Source organism: Rutidosis leptorrhynchoides, chromosome 1 (genome assembly GCF_046630445.1).
Source record: "Rutidosis leptorrhynchoides isolate AG116_Rl617_1_P2 chromosome 1, CSIRO_AGI_Rlap_v1, whole genome shotgun sequence".
In the NCBI taxonomy this organism is placed as follows: Eukaryota; Viridiplantae; Streptophyta; class Magnoliopsida; order Asterales; family Asteraceae; genus Rutidosis; species Rutidosis leptorrhynchoides.
The window spans coordinates 721,851,916-721,867,776 of record NC_092333.1 but is presented as its reverse complement, the minus strand read 5'-3'; the positions used below and the strand labels follow the sequence as shown (position 1 = coordinate 721,867,776).

The 15,861-nt window shown below is 38.9% G+C and overlaps 1 non-coding gene across 1 annotated transcript; it reads right to left on the bottom strand.

Moving 5' to 3' along the window:
- Positions 1–6,193: 6,193 nt before the first annotated feature.
- On the bottom strand, positions 6,194–6,299 carry LOC139887016 (small nucleolar RNA R71). The gene has a single exon (XR_011772870.1). It is a non-coding gene; the product is annotated as a small nucleolar RNA R71 (small nucleolar RNA).
- Positions 6,300–15,861: the final 9,562 nt, after the last annotated feature.

Genomic DNA, 15,861 nt, shown 5'->3' with positions numbered 1-15,861 from the left:
TACATCCTCATCCTCCCAATTTCTTCAATGAGCAACTTCCATTTACATCCTCATCCTCTCAATTTCTTCAATGAGCTGGTAAAAAAAAAGAAAAAATATAAAGAAAAGGAAAAATACACCAAATTCTCGTCCACAAATATGCTCAGAATGGACGAAGGGAGAGACGACCCGAGCTGGGCAGTTTCTGGGCGGGACTTGGGTGGGGTTGGTGCCATCGGCGCCCACCTGGGCGGGCTTGTGGACGGGGCTGGGACTGTTAGAGTATTAGTATTGGCCCAGCAAAGAAAAAAAAGAATGTTGTCAAAACTATTGTTTGCAGCGTTGAAGAATACTGTTATCGTCAACAAAAGTAGCATATGAAAGCGGTACTTGATCCTTATGCACAGCAAGCCACGGTGTAAAAGGAAAAAAAAACGCTACGGAAAAGGAGAAGCCGTCAAGAAATCTGCAACTCAATTAACGAATATCAGCCTATTCGATGCAACAAATGAGAAAAAAATGGAGTTTAGAGTTTATTTTATTTTATTTTATTTTATTTTAGAGTTTGTGGGCTCGGTCCATTAGGGTTTTACCAATTAGAGTTTTGCTATATAATTTATAAATACGCATATGTAATAAAGTAATTCTTACGGAGTTCTATTATTTAACAGGGACGAGCCGTTGGGACCTCTCTAATACAAACATAGATTAAGATTATAGATTGTGTACTTGTTAGAATTGTTAATTACACGTGAAAAAGTGTTACTAGTATTTATTTTGAAAGCTCAATCACATATAAAGTACGAATGTCACTATCTAATCAGGGCTGGTTCAGAGAATTTAAATACTTAAAACGAGGTAAAAAAAGCCCTTAGGCCCTAACAAATAATATAAATTATAAAAAAATGCCTTTTCGCCCTTGGTTAAATGCTAGTGGACTTTGATTTCTTGTTTTTCTGGGTCTTTGATTGTTATTTTGGACCTATTGTGCTTTGTCTTCGCTGCTTCAGTTGCACTTCCCTAATTCCACTGCTTCTCAAAACTCCGATTATGTTTGTTCCCCCTCCGAACATCTCCTGGTAATGTAGCTTTACATGAGTAACATTTGATTTGTATAGCTAAACTAAAAGGTCTTGACTTTAAGTTTAACTTGTACACTTATATATGTATTTAATGGAATCAAAATAATTGGTCAAAAAAATATATATATTTTTTCTTTTTTTAATGCAAACAATTTTCATTACTTAGAAAGAGGAGGTACAACTTCATAGCATGTGAGAACATGCTTAAAGAAAACAAAACAGCGAACTACCATTTACATTATGCATAAAAAACTAACATCGAGTTGTAGCTCAGCTGATAGTGACCTGTCTCTCTTAACGAGAGGTCAGGAGTTCGACTCCGCTGGGGTGCAACATTGCACTCAATGTTATCCCTTGACTTGAAGTATCCACCCAGGTCGCCTTTCGCTTCGTGCGGGGGCAGCGGGGATGGGGGTTTTACCGGCCATGCCCTCGGATTGGTCCGGATTTCCTCCAAACCAGTAGTTGGGGTGGGTTATGCAACTATGGAAGATGAACGTGTAGGTGGTTAAGTCCCCTTAGGTGATCCCAAACTGATGTAAAAAAAAACATTATGCATAAAGAACTAAAAAACGAGAGCGATCAAGATTCAAAATATCACTTGAGCTTAGCCACGATCGTCGAAAATACTTGAATTTATAAGCCATCGACTCTAAACTAGAGATATTTTCCTCGATATTTTTGAAACTCATTCGAAAGCTTCAATTTGAATGGGTCTGTTACCTTTCTTTTTTTGAAACAAAGTGAGGTTTCGGTTACGCCAAATTATGTATCCACAAACTCATTCGATAGCTTGTCATAAATTTGACGTTGAGTAGGATGTGAGTTACTATGTATCCATTGGAACAGTTCATCCATATTCGAGTACATAGGTCGGCTTGAATTCCACCATCGAAAACTCGAGACCATAAATCCTTTGCAAAAGAGCAATGAAGGAAAACGTGGTTGACTTTCAACGTCGTTATTGCATACGAGCAATGTATCGAATCTAAATTAACACCTCGTTTAGCTAGCTCTACTCTAATCGGAATCCTTCCTTGTTTAACACGCCAAACAAAAAGTCCTATTTTTTGCGGAAGAATCTAGCGTCGAACAGTTTCCTTTGGCGAAGCGATGGGCTGAAGTAGTTTGGCATCGATGATTTTGGTGAAAACATATGTTGAAAATAGGCCATTCGTTTGAATGTTCCAAGTTCATGTATCCGTTCCACCATCCATGAATACAAAGTTCCTGAGCATAAAGTTAAGATCATTAAATTCAGTGAGAGTTATGCCTGTGGGAGAACGTGTTATAAATCAGGGGTGTTAGTAATGCTTTCATGCCTGAAACGGCAATGACTTCGAATTGATCTTTGAATTGTGTGTTCACTTTCCTAATCGAATATTTCGACCCACTTAGCCACGGGTTGCACGAAATTTCGATTGGGATAAGACAAAGATGAAATTGTTGTCTTGGCTAAAAGAAAACAATCTAACAATTGCAGAAAGTATCTTCTAATTGTTGTGAGTTGAAAGTGTGCAAAAAGGTTGTAAAAATCTGGTTCCTTTTTCAAATGCAAGAGATATGTATTTATAATGGGTCAAAAGGTTTCATGAAGAGTCACAACCTTTGATTCATATCCATATATGACTTGGAAGTTAGAATTCATGCATTTGTGTTTAAAATGGTCCAAATACATGAAAAAACCGTATAGGAATACCCTAGAAGAACCCCAAAATGTTTGGGGATCAAATACACCTTTTGGGTTGAAAAGACACCTTTTCAGCGTCCATTTGTTAAGCCACGCCGCGGCCCAAAGACTCGCGCTGCGGCTTAAAAAAGAAACAAACACCAAAATAAGTAAAACTCTCGGCCGACATTTCACCCTTTAAGCCGCGCCGCGGGCCCAAGAGCCGCGCCGCGGCTTAAAGCTACTGCACACCAAAAACCTTTTTAAGCTTATTTTCAAGCGCGTTTAGCCTTTTAAGTCGCGTTTCGAATTTCTAATGTTCCAAACATTATTCGAAGCTCATTTACATTACCTCAAACCATATTACCCTTTACGAACGTGTACTCCACACTCTCCATATTCGTGTAGCGTTTGTATGGTTTGATTACTTTAAACTAAAATGACGTTGGATCATGCTAAAATCACCAACAATCCCCCCCCCCCCCCCCCCCCCCCCCCCGAATTTTAGTATGATCATTGATTACTAAAATACCAACAAACAGAAAACTAATGCATAAGGGTAAATGTCTGATATCGGCTAAAAAGTCACGTTTTCACCTCAGTATTAAGGCCCAAAAACAATAAAGTTCCAAACTTTATCGCCAAAATACCTGCTTCGTCGGTTAAAATTAAAGAACAAGTGATTACAAAGATGGTGCAAGAAGAATCAAGTAAATCGGAGCTAAAACGAAGATTCTAGAGCGAAAACGGTGAAAGACAAGAAATCAACTTATGATCCAGTGAATCAGCAAGCCAAACGGCTTGCCAAATGGGATGCCAAACAGCCTGCCAGTATGGCAAACGGGCTGGCCTGGCAAACGGCCCCTGCAAACGGCCTGCTAAACGGCTTGCCAAACGGCTTGCCAAACGGCCTGCCAGCCGTTTGCAGGCAAAATTCAAGCTTATTTAAAGGGTCTTTGTCATCCATTTCAACACACACTTCAATTCACTTCTTTTTCTCTCTTTCTATAATATTAGTCATACTTTGAAGGTCTTCAACTCCGTGCGGGAAACCTAGTACCTGGAGAAGAACGCCGAAGATTGTATTAGGAGCGGTCTGGAGTTTGAAGTTGTCACTTTTGTATTCGAAACTCGTTTAATCTACTGGTAGTTCTATCCTTTGTCTTTATAAAATGTCTTCTATTATTATGCCTTGTGATATTATTGCCATGATTAGTGAGTAGTTAACTTTAGTGTATGTTATGATGTAGTCAGTTATAATGCCGAAATAATATTATGGTTTGTGTATGTTGTCGAGATGCTTTTCGATTATGCTTTGAACTAAATCGATTTTCCAACTAATAGAACGTAGTTATTGGCTCTGTTATTGGGATCGCGAACCCCGATTCAGAGTACACTATCTGTGTCACCCCTTGGTAAGAGAAGTCTATCGGATACAACGTAAGTTTGACTGAGGCACACCGGTTGTAGTAAGTCCACCGAGCCTTGGATTCCGACCGAGAACTCTTTCGTAGTGAAACATCTAACTAGATCCCTAGTACGTTGTCAGTCCTAGACCATGCTAGTGTAGTCACCAAGCATATAAACTTCGTACGTGCACACTGAAGCACAACGGTTGTTGTAAGCTGTACCTCTGCTAAGTAAGGCCATGGAACCCGGTCAGCGCTGATTAGTACACTTCACCATAACGCGGTCTCAAGCATTGCACCCCGCTTGAGGGATTTTTGGTTAATTAAGGAACTGTTTGTTTAAACATATAAAGGATTGGACCGTTAGGATAACCGAACGTGTTCATGGAAGTCAACTTGGACTTGGCCATGGTGTTCTTTATGGTTGAACTCTTTCTAAGGGCCTAACTATCTTTTAAGCCCAATCATTAACGAAAGCATCAAAGCACATCACGTCTCTAGGATATGGAAAACCCTAGATCCTATTATGCTTAAGAAAGTTTAGACCATTGTGGAATGTTAATACGTCACCCAACCGAGTCGCTCAATTGGATGCCGTCTGAACGTGTATGCCTGTAGTCAGACTGCACGGACGTCGGGGGTAAGGGACGTTGCTGTCTATTCAGAATCTTCAAGCCTATCGCTTTACTCAGTGACATGTCTTATGACAGGGGCGTTTAGGACTAGTGTAGTGAATACAAGGTCACTGCCTATCCATTAGCCATCATTCGATAATCCCGGCAAATTAACTGACGAAATCATAGCATGCGCTTGTTTTAACCTTATCTGAATTACAAATTTTATCGTATTTAATTGACTTTATTTTATAAACTAGAAAACTCAAAATTATTTAACAAACCACTACTCCTGCACCTTAGAATTATCTTAAGTTTTAGATATAGGTTCGATTCTTCTGATATCTTAAAAATACGACCCTAGGTCATACTTCCCTTACTCATAATAAGGAGTATTAAGATTTAGGCCCCGCTAAATATAAATTTAAAACCCATTACCCCTTTGATTGTGGTTGATTCTGACGCCTTGTGGCCTAACGACACCGCATATACAAAACCGTCTGTTTCGGCCATATCATTGTGGTAACTTAGTTTTTGGCGCCGCTGCCGGGGACTTGGTATCAGACAATACTTCTTTTATCAAACTCATTCATAAGCATTTAGTGGTGTCTAAGAAAGACAATTATACACGGACTTGGTTGTTGGATTTTCCGAACAGTTTCTAATTATATTGGAACCAAAAGGATCCTGCCTCTCCGTAGTCGGCCTGGCCAATTGGTTTACTGAATAGTTAGTGCGAAGCTCTGTTGTCGAAATACCAGGGAATCAGTAGCAAGAACCAAAAAAATATCTAAATTTAGGATAATTAGATTACCTTATAGTTAGACTACCTTAGAATACTTTAGATTAAGACTACCTTAGATTACCCTAGATTACTTTAGAATAGCGTTAGATTACTTTAGACTAAATAGGAACTTAGCTTATCTGCTTAAAATTTTAAAACAAAAAGGCATACCTAGTGTATGTCCCAAACCCGATCTAGACCTGGGCCGTTGTTATTCGTACCTGATCCAGACGCAATTATCTCTAAAGCACGCAAGGAAGCACGAATCAGAAATTGAATGGCGTTACGCGTTACTTTAGCAGAAAATACTAAACCATCGATTGAAGGTTGAGGAGGATCGATCAGATTCCCAGAGATTCAAGGACACTCGTTCGACTTAAAACATCACATTATACAGCTTATCCAAAACGGCTGTCAATTTCATGGACTACCGAATGACGATCCTAATTCTCACCTTGATAAATTCATATCTCTTTCGAAATCCTGCAAACATCCAGGGATAAGACAAGATATAGTCCGGCTATACTTGTTCCCCTATTCTCTCACTCATCATGCACAAACATGGTTTGGAGGATTGGAAAAAGATTCCATCACGTCATGGACGGAGATGGCTACTAAATTCCTAACTAAATATTTCCCTCATTCTAAATAAACCAAACTCAAGAATGACATCACTAACTTTAAACAAAGTTACGATGAATCTCTTTACACTGCATGGGAGCGATTCAAAACTATGCTCAAAAAATGCCCTAATTACCAGTTAGAACGGTCATCCCAAATCTGTACCTTCTACAATGGTCTTATGGTAAATCATAGGACGACGATCGATGCCGCAACTCAAGAAAATCTGATGAACCAAACTGCAGGCGAAGCATAGGAGTTGCTCGAGAACATGACAATGCATCATCATGACTGGAACAGTGGTGAAACAACTTCATCATCTGCACCACTTTTGGCACTTAATAATCAAACGGAGGCCATCAAATCTCTCACGGACAAGATGGAATCTCTCGCCAAACAACTCGGAGAATTGAAGACGCAGCCGTAGCAGGTTAACCAGGTCCAGGCCTATGTTAATTGTACCAACCAGCAACCCCCTGAAGAATATCAAGTTGAGTACGAGAACCCTGACGGTTCAGTCTGTTACGTTCAATACCCAGCTAGTCAATCAAATTCCAGATTCAATCAACAACCTAGGGTTAACAAATTCTAAAGAAACAACCATCCTTTTCGCTATCATCCACCCCAACAATCTCAATTAACCTACGATCAACCACTTCTACTCACTGGTCCACCAGCTGAGGAAAATTCCCCAACCACCCAAATTACAAAAGTAACCAACCCTACTCTCGGAACTGATGACCAGTTAACACAGTTCATCCAAGGACAATAACAGCTAAATCAGAGAACTCCATCTAGACAAGACCAGACGGAGATACTAATGAGAAATCAATTAGCTTTGCTCAAAAGTTTAGAAACGCAGCTCGGATAGTTATCACAATGCCTTGAAACCCGACCACAAGGAAGGTTACCTAGTAACACTATCCAAAATCCCCACATAGAGGAGACTAAGCAAATGGACTCCGTAATCCTAGAGGAAGAACCATGGAGAAGGTCAGCTAGGCTCAAGAACAAATCGACATATACTCAGAAGCTGTCCACTGCAACTCCAGTTTGTCTACCCTACCCTGGAAGGCTACATGAGGAACCATCAAATCTTGATTCCTTCAAACTGGATGGAAGAATCCTGGACACCATGTCCAAAGTCCCCAACCAAAAGAGATACATCCGAATGCTTCTCTCTACAAAGGAAAGGATACCAGATTCTAACAAAATTCCACTGAGTGAAGAATGCTCAGCATTACACAGAAACTCTCTACCGCAGAAGCTAGGAGATACGGGCCGATTCATTTTCCCGTGTTCAATCTACCAATCTGGAACCATTCATGCGCTAGCAAATTTAGGAGCAAGTATCAACCTAATCCCATACTCTCTCTACAAGAGATTGGAGTTAGGAGACCTATCACCAACTAAAATGACAATCCAACTTTCCGATCACACAATTCGATATCCCGAGGGCATAGTTGAGAACGTCTTGGTGAAAGTAGACAAATTCTTGTACCCTACGAATTTCGTAGTAATGGACATTCAGGAAGAGCTACACACACCAATAGTGTTAGGAAGACCGTTCATGAATACGGCTAGGACTGTCATTGATGTGTACAATCAAACCTTGATCCTATGATCACATGGGGAGAGCCTTACCTTCAAAATTAACCGACCTACCAATCTTTCTAGACATGCAAAGATGTTTGCTATTTCCACCAGACGAATCACTTCTGATGATGAGTCTTCACCACCAGCCAATGATATCGAGATGGGTGTCAGATCACAGTCTGCTGATGACTCAGAAATGGAAGAAGAGGATCCTAGTGAAGAAGTAGAGGAAAAGGAAGAACCGAGGTGGAAGAAGAAATGGAAGACGTAAGAGAAAGTGCGATGATACCCTCTCCAAGCCCGGAGCGTCACACAGAATTAATGAGGCTTGAGACAGAAAATCACAGTTTAATCATTCGCTTCAAAAAGAAAACTGATAAGACTAAGGTTATTTAACACACCGTCAAAATCCATTAACGGAATGTTAACTCTGGTCCCAGTGCTTGGCTTGACTTCTATGTAACAGCAATATTTTACAGCAGAAGCAATTAATACCTGAGAATAAAACACGCAAAACGGGTCAATAATAATGTTGAGTGAATCTACAGGTTTTAGGTAAATAATACAGTATGTTTAAGAAACGATTTTCAAAAAATGTTTATTAGTGAAAGACCACCAAGGTTTAATATTAAAAGTTTGTAGACAACATTTGTCAAGTGTTAGCCTGTTTGTGTACATCAATGTCAAGTTTAGTTGTGTATGACATTCAAAAATGTTATGTTTCTTCTGTTTGCAAAACACAATTTTAAGTGACCAATTACAACGTATAAGACCACAATGGTTTCATGTTTAAAGTTTGTAGACAACACTGTGTCCTGTTTCAAATGTTGTAGACACCATCGTGTTAAATTTCAAATATTCGTAGACAATACCATGTCAAGTTTTATCTCTCTTGTTTGTAAACCACAGTTTTAAATAACGTAATATAGCATCTGAAAAACATTATTCAGAAAAATAGTTTAATCGCATTTGACCACGAGATTTCAATAAGCACAACCCAAAGTTGCAAAGTATACATAATCCATGAGCACTTGAATACTAGCATAAAGACCTCCTTTACCCCATAAAAACGTATACACTTGTTTGAGTGTATCTAATGTTCAAAGTAAATACACCATAGTTAATAATGTAGGGTAAGGTTCGTCTAACCTAACGGATCCGTCCATCTAAATTGTGTTTACCTGAAGGTAGTACAAGTATTCAAGCTAGGGGATTTGTGAACAAACTCAATATGTATAATAAGTACTCGTGTCAACATAAAAGCATTTGAAAATGTAAGTATAACAGCGTGTATTCTTATCCCTGAAAACTTGTAAAAAGCGGGACTGTATGCTCACCTTTGAAAAGCTCTTGAACGACAAATAAGCAAGTAACTTGTATGGTTTATTGCCGAGAAATGCAACCTAAGTATACGTATTTAGGTTGGTCAATATTTATGTCATATACACTAGTGGTTCCATAGAGTAAGTTGTCCTATTACTCGACTCGACGCGTTTCAAAGTAAAAGTCAACACATAGTCAACTAGTTCACGCAAGTCAACGAAAGTCAACCAAAGTCAAACCAAAAGTCACACTTGGGCCAAGGTGGTCAACTAAAGTCAACTTCTGAAGGTTCAAGTCAAATGTTGTTCCACATGTCAAACCTAAGTCAACTAACACGTTTCAGTTCATAATTTGTCAAGTATGCGATCATAGTTTATCGTCTTGCAGAAAGTTTATCGTCTTGCGAACATGTACACGTCTTACCTACGGAAATTTGCCAACGGATAGATCTCAAAAAAATAAAAGATTTAAAAAAATGGTGACTAAATCGGAGCTACGTGTCAAAAGATACGATAGATCTAACATTTTGGCCAAGGACACAAAAAACCAAGCACCACGCACCGTCGGTGGTGTTTAGTGCGTGGTGCGAATTTGCGAGGAAAGATGTCTTTTTTGAAATATAGATGACCTAGAATGGCGAGCACGTTCAAATAGTCTTGCTTGCTGGGGCGTTTTAGGGTGATCTTGAGAATTTCTGTACAATCTGAAACCTAAGGTTATGCGCCGCCAAATGTTACTCCATCTGACGGTAACTGATATCGGCCAAAAATTCATGTTTTTACCCCTGATATTGATCCCTAAAACCATAAAGTTCCAAAATTTATCTCCAAAATAATCACTTTGTTGGTTAATTTGGTAGATTTAGTCATTACAAAGGCTATCTAACGAGGAAAAACGAGCAAAACCGGCTAAGATGATTAACTCGCGTTTAAATAACTTATTTTATAATTTTTGGAAAAGTTTATTTACTTAATTTCTCATTGTAGGATATTCAATTATGAACGCGTGGGCGCAAGAATCGCCAAAAATGGAGCTAAAACGAAGATTCTAGAGCGAAAACGGTGAAAGATCCAGCAAACCCCTTGCCAAACGGCCTGCCAGTATGTAAAACGGCTTGCCATACGGCCTTGGCAAACGGGGGTCAAAAATGGGTTGCCTGGCTCGAAAACCCCCTGCCAAATGGATTGCCAAACGGCCTGCCAAGCGGCAAGCCCTTTTTCAGCCAAAAAATTACAATTTTGCCATCATTTTTGCTTATAAAAGGAGGGCTTCATTTCTCATTTCAACACACACCATTCTTCACTTCTCTCTCTAAATATCTCTCTATAGTCGCTCTCTAGTGATCTATAGGAGATTAGTTCTCATCTACTTTCTCTCTCTAGATTCTAGAGAGAGAAAAGTACAGAGATTAGGAAAATAATTATCTCTCTATTGTCGCTCTCTAGTGATCAATAGGAGAATAGTATGTAGTTAGTAGTAGAAGCTTTCAAGCATTGTAACGCTATGGATATTATGAAGAAATACAAGTGTCATTCTGCCGACATTATTCGGTAACATCTATCCTTTTCTTTTATTAATTCATCATAATGTTCTTGTTTGATGTTTGTGAATTATTAATGATTGAAATGCTTGTTGCCATGATGTGTGAGTAATTGCTTGATTGTTTGTCATGATTTAATAATGTTAGTTAAGGATGATTATCATTTCGTACTCGCTTTCTGTCTATGATATTAAACCTCGTTATTATCGTCCTTCCACCAATAAATGTGATTAAAAACTTTTATAAAGTCGACATTATAAAGGTAATTAATTATCTGTGTTTATACATTGGTCAAGGTATGAACGCATCGGAAATGCTATAAAGTAAATGGGGAATTACTGTAGGACCAGATCAAGATATTGGTCAAGAGTATAAGACTCGAGGAAATACTGTTGCAACAGTAGAGTACAATGTTGATGTACTATAGGACCACTTGAGCATGATCAAGGTTAGAAGCTATGGAACCACTATAAGCCTAGTACATGGTGGATAACTAAGGGATTTATTGGGTAGACTTAAGTAAGGGCTGGTTTAAGTCATAAATGGGAATTTAACGCGCTACAATACAAACTAAGCTTATAAGTCTTTAAGGATGACTGAGAACTATCAGAAGTTCTAATTTGTCTATAAACCCTTAGATTTTACCAAACCATTGACAGAAAGGGATTCGAAACACAATCATAACCACTCACTTGGGTGATACACTAAGGTGTTAAGAAAGGTTGGATATTCTATATATATGGCTATGCTACTCTATTCGTGCGCCCAGGGTATGCATTGCATCCAAGATGGGTAGCTTATATCCTTAAACCAGATAATGCGTCGGGAGTTGAGCATCGTCCATCCGGTCAGAATCTTCAAAGCCTAGTTCCTCGTGACATGCTTATCGGGAAACCACTTAGTAGGGAATCTAGTGCTCACACCAAGGTATATCTATCCAAGGAGTGTCTCGCAATCATCCCGATACTACGTTATCTTAAATCATGGTGAACCACGTCTTCTTTGTCCTTAGCTGTTGCATGCTAGCTAGCTTATTTTAATTATATTGCTTTAATATTTTAAATACAATTATAAATCAAATCAACCCAACTATTGTCTTTACACAATTTGATATTCTGGATAAAGTGGTTTCTAGAATAAACCGGTTGGACTTGGTTGTTGGATTTTACGAACATTCGCCAATTTACTGGAACCAAAAGGATCCTGCCTCTTCACACAAGGTGTATCTGGCCACTAGTCTTGGATACTAAATTGTGTATAAACCCAATCTTAATTACTAAATTATCTGAATAAGCCCCGTTTCAAATTCGACCGCTCAAGGAACGACCCTAGGTCATATTTGCCCTTGCTAACCCATAGGAAGGAATAATAGATTTAGGCCCAGCATATATAAATTAAACAATCAACTTCTCTTGTTGATATCCTGAATTGACGTTTTGCGACCTAAGGACACCGTATAAATAAACTGTCCGATTCGGCCATATCATAAGGAACTGTTATTTTTGGCGCCGCTGCCGGGGAGCGGTAGTACGATTTGGAGCCTGTTTAGATTAGTTAGTTTTTAAGAGACCCCTTTGACTGAGACTAGCTTTGTCAGAAGTTACTAGTTTACCGTAGTTAGGTTAGATAATATTAGCTTAATTTAGTTTAATTAAAAAGTTTAAAATGGACCTCCTTATTAGTGAACCTTTAGGATGGTTTAACCTACTTAGACCGCTAAGTATTCTTCCGACACATCCTTTCTTCTATCCGATATCCTACATTGTACCCATCCGACGAGATCCACACTTACCTGCCAATAGTTCGACGATGGCCGCACGCATCACTCTCGCTGACATCACCAAACCCTCGTTAGAAGGACGAGGAGGACCGATACTCTATCCAGAGGTTAACAGAGCATCTTTTGTGCTTAAGCATAGCATCATACAACTCATTCAGAATCACTGTCTATTCCATGGCTTACCAATTGACGATCCCAACTCTCACTTAGATAAATTCCTCTCCTTATCCAACTCATATAAGTAAAATGGGGTTGAACAAGATGTAGTTCGTCTGTATCTGTTCCCCTATTCCTTAACTCTTCATGCAAAAACCTGGTTCGAGGGGTTAGAACCCAACTCTATCACCTCATGGGAGGAAATGGCAACAACCTTCTTAATCAAGTACTTTCCCCCATCAAAACAAATCAGACTTAGGAATGACATCGTAAACTTTCAACAAGCATACGATGAATCACTCTACATTGCATGTGACAGATTTAAACATTTGCTTCGAAGATGCCCGAACCACCGTCTTGAGAGTTCTGTTCAAATTTTAACCTTCTACAACGGACTGAATTGAAACAATTAGTCTACTCTTGATCCTGTTTCACAAGGTAACTTCATGAAATTCACCATAGACGAGGCTTGGAGATTGATCGAGGAGATGAATATGCACCATCACGATTGGAACACTGAAGAGCTCGATTCATCAGCAACACTGCTTTTCACCTCCGATCCTTTCGAAAATAAAACCATCAAATTTTTCTCGGACCAAATAGAAAACCTCACCAAAGAAGTCGGAGAGCTAAAGAAACTCCCACAACATGTTTCTCAAGTGCAATTATGTCATAATTGTACTAACCCACATCGAGGCTGAATGTGAGGACTCTGTTGTCTACTCTGATAAGATCCTAGCTCATCCACATGACCCACCCACTAAACCCACTACCCCATCAGAGACAAGTCCAGATGACGTCCTACTGTGAATCATCTCCATGATCACAGTAAGACAAGACGCAGCTGACTTAGTCATGACTAATCACTTGAATAGTCTTGAAAATCAAATAAGCCAGCTAAATCAACGTCTCGATTCTCTAGGTTGTCCTAAAAATGACTCAAAGGTGGCACATAGCCAACCTTCAGTTTCTTCTAAGGAGAAGAAACTAACTAATACCCGTTCGGTAGTAGTCATTGAGTCATCACCTACACCTACTGGGAAAACACCCATTCCATTCCCGGGCCGTCTCAAGCAAAGACATAACAAGATGAAATCTTTCAAGCTTGACGGTAAATTTTTAGACACTGTGTCTAAAAATCCTCAGAGTAAGAAGAATTTTAGGAAACTGCTATCAACCAAAGATAAGGTACCCGAAGTACCCAATGTCCCGTTGAACGTGGATTGTTCAGCTATTATCTTAAATACTCTTCCTAAAAAACTAGGGGATACCGGACGATTTACCCTTCCTTGTTCTATCTACTAATCTGGTACTATCTATTCTCTCGCTGACCTTGGTGCCAACATAAATCTCATGCCCTACTCACTGTTCCAGAGACTCGAAATTGGAAACCTTAACCCTACCAAAATGAGCATCCAGCTAGCTAACCAATCCACTAGATATCCTAAGGGAATAGTTGAGAATGTCATGGTCAAGGTCGACAAATTCCTCTTTCCGACTGACTTTATGGTTATGGACTATAAAGAAGACATGAAACCCCCTATCATCTTAGGAAGGCCTTTCATGAATACATCCAAAGCGATCGTTGACGTTTATACACGTACTATCACCTTGAGAGACCGTGGAGAAGAGGTCACTTTCACGATCGACTAGTCTGTATGTCCTTCTGATGGGAACGCCGAAGTAAATACCATCTCCACTAGGAAAGTCACCTTCTATTCCGAGAATGAAGAGAAGAAGATAGAAGTAGAAGACAAGAAGAATAACTACTCCACACCTACCCAATCTTCACTCCCACCTTATTTTGATCTTTTAATGACTGGAGATTATTTCGTTCTAGAAGAACTCTCTGAACCAATTATACTTGAATCTCCCGACCAGAGTGACGAGGAGGTGGATGAAGAAATAGAAATGGAGAGCCCGGAGAAGAAGAAGGAGATGGAGGATTCTAGCATCGAAGTAGTTGTTAATGTTGCTACCATATTGGAGACGTCAATGGACATCGTCCCACCTCCATCCTTAGTGTACAACATTACGACCAACCTGAAGTCACAAAGAAGAAAGACGGGTTTTGCGTCAGGGCTACCCTATAAACCATCACTCAAATACATAATGACATACACTTCATGGAGTGATGAGGACCCATTTGACCAAATCGCACCAATCAAGGAGGTAAAAGAAATTGATAGCTTTGTTTTACCTCAAGTTAAATAAAGCATTCACTTCAAATCACCTTCTCCTCTCATTGGACATACCTTATTCTATGTCCGCTTCAATCCCATTGATATGTTCCAATATTACCTCTTGTGTCTACTGATGGATGCAAGGGAGCCACCTAGATTTCCTAAGAAATAAGTCTAGAGTCAGGCACGTGACTCGAACAAAAACAAGCGCTTCTCGGGAGGCAACCCGTGTGTTTATTTTTCTATAGCTTCAGTAGTAGTTAGATTAGGATAATTAGGTTAATTGAATAAATGAGAAAGTGAAACTTAAAATAAAATTTTCAACGTATCTTAGGATGAATTCACTTCTCCTACTTGTCTAGGGCTTAAGTGCATTAATTGCTACATTATTTCAAAAGTCTTAAAATTAAAGGCAGTCAACACTTTAAGTGTGAGATTAAGCTTTTTAGTCATACACTAATTTGTTGAATTTTCAAAACCTAATTTTGAAACCCTCAAGCTTTCAAATTACTTTTTCATCAAAACGCAAATCAGTGAGTCTATGGCCTAAAGCTTAATCACCTGTCTAGGTTTAATCTTTTCCATTTTTACAAGTAATAGACAGTTATTGATACCTGTGGTGGAGACTCTTTGAATAATGATGAAACGACAAGGAAACTCGTTGATTATTTCATTGCAAGTTATTGGTGGATGGCGTATGAAGGATGAGAACGCCCTAATGAGCTCGAGTACACTTCAAGAAGACCAATTCGAATCCAGCGGAGATGGTTCAAACTCAGTCTACCTTCAGATCCTCAGCTCACAGCCACACCCAAGGGGAGTAATGTGACGACCCGGGAATTTCCGACTAAATTTAAACTTAATCTTTATATGATATCGACAAGATAAGCAAAGTCTGCAATGTTGAGTCTTTGAACTGTTTTCATAAATTCATTTGACATTTGACCATTCCCGACGATTCACGAATAACTATTCGTAAATAGATAAATATATATTTAAATATAAATATAAATATAAATATATATATATATATATATATATATATATATATATATATATATATATATATATATATATATATATATATATATATACATATATATAATAATTATTATTTAAGATATA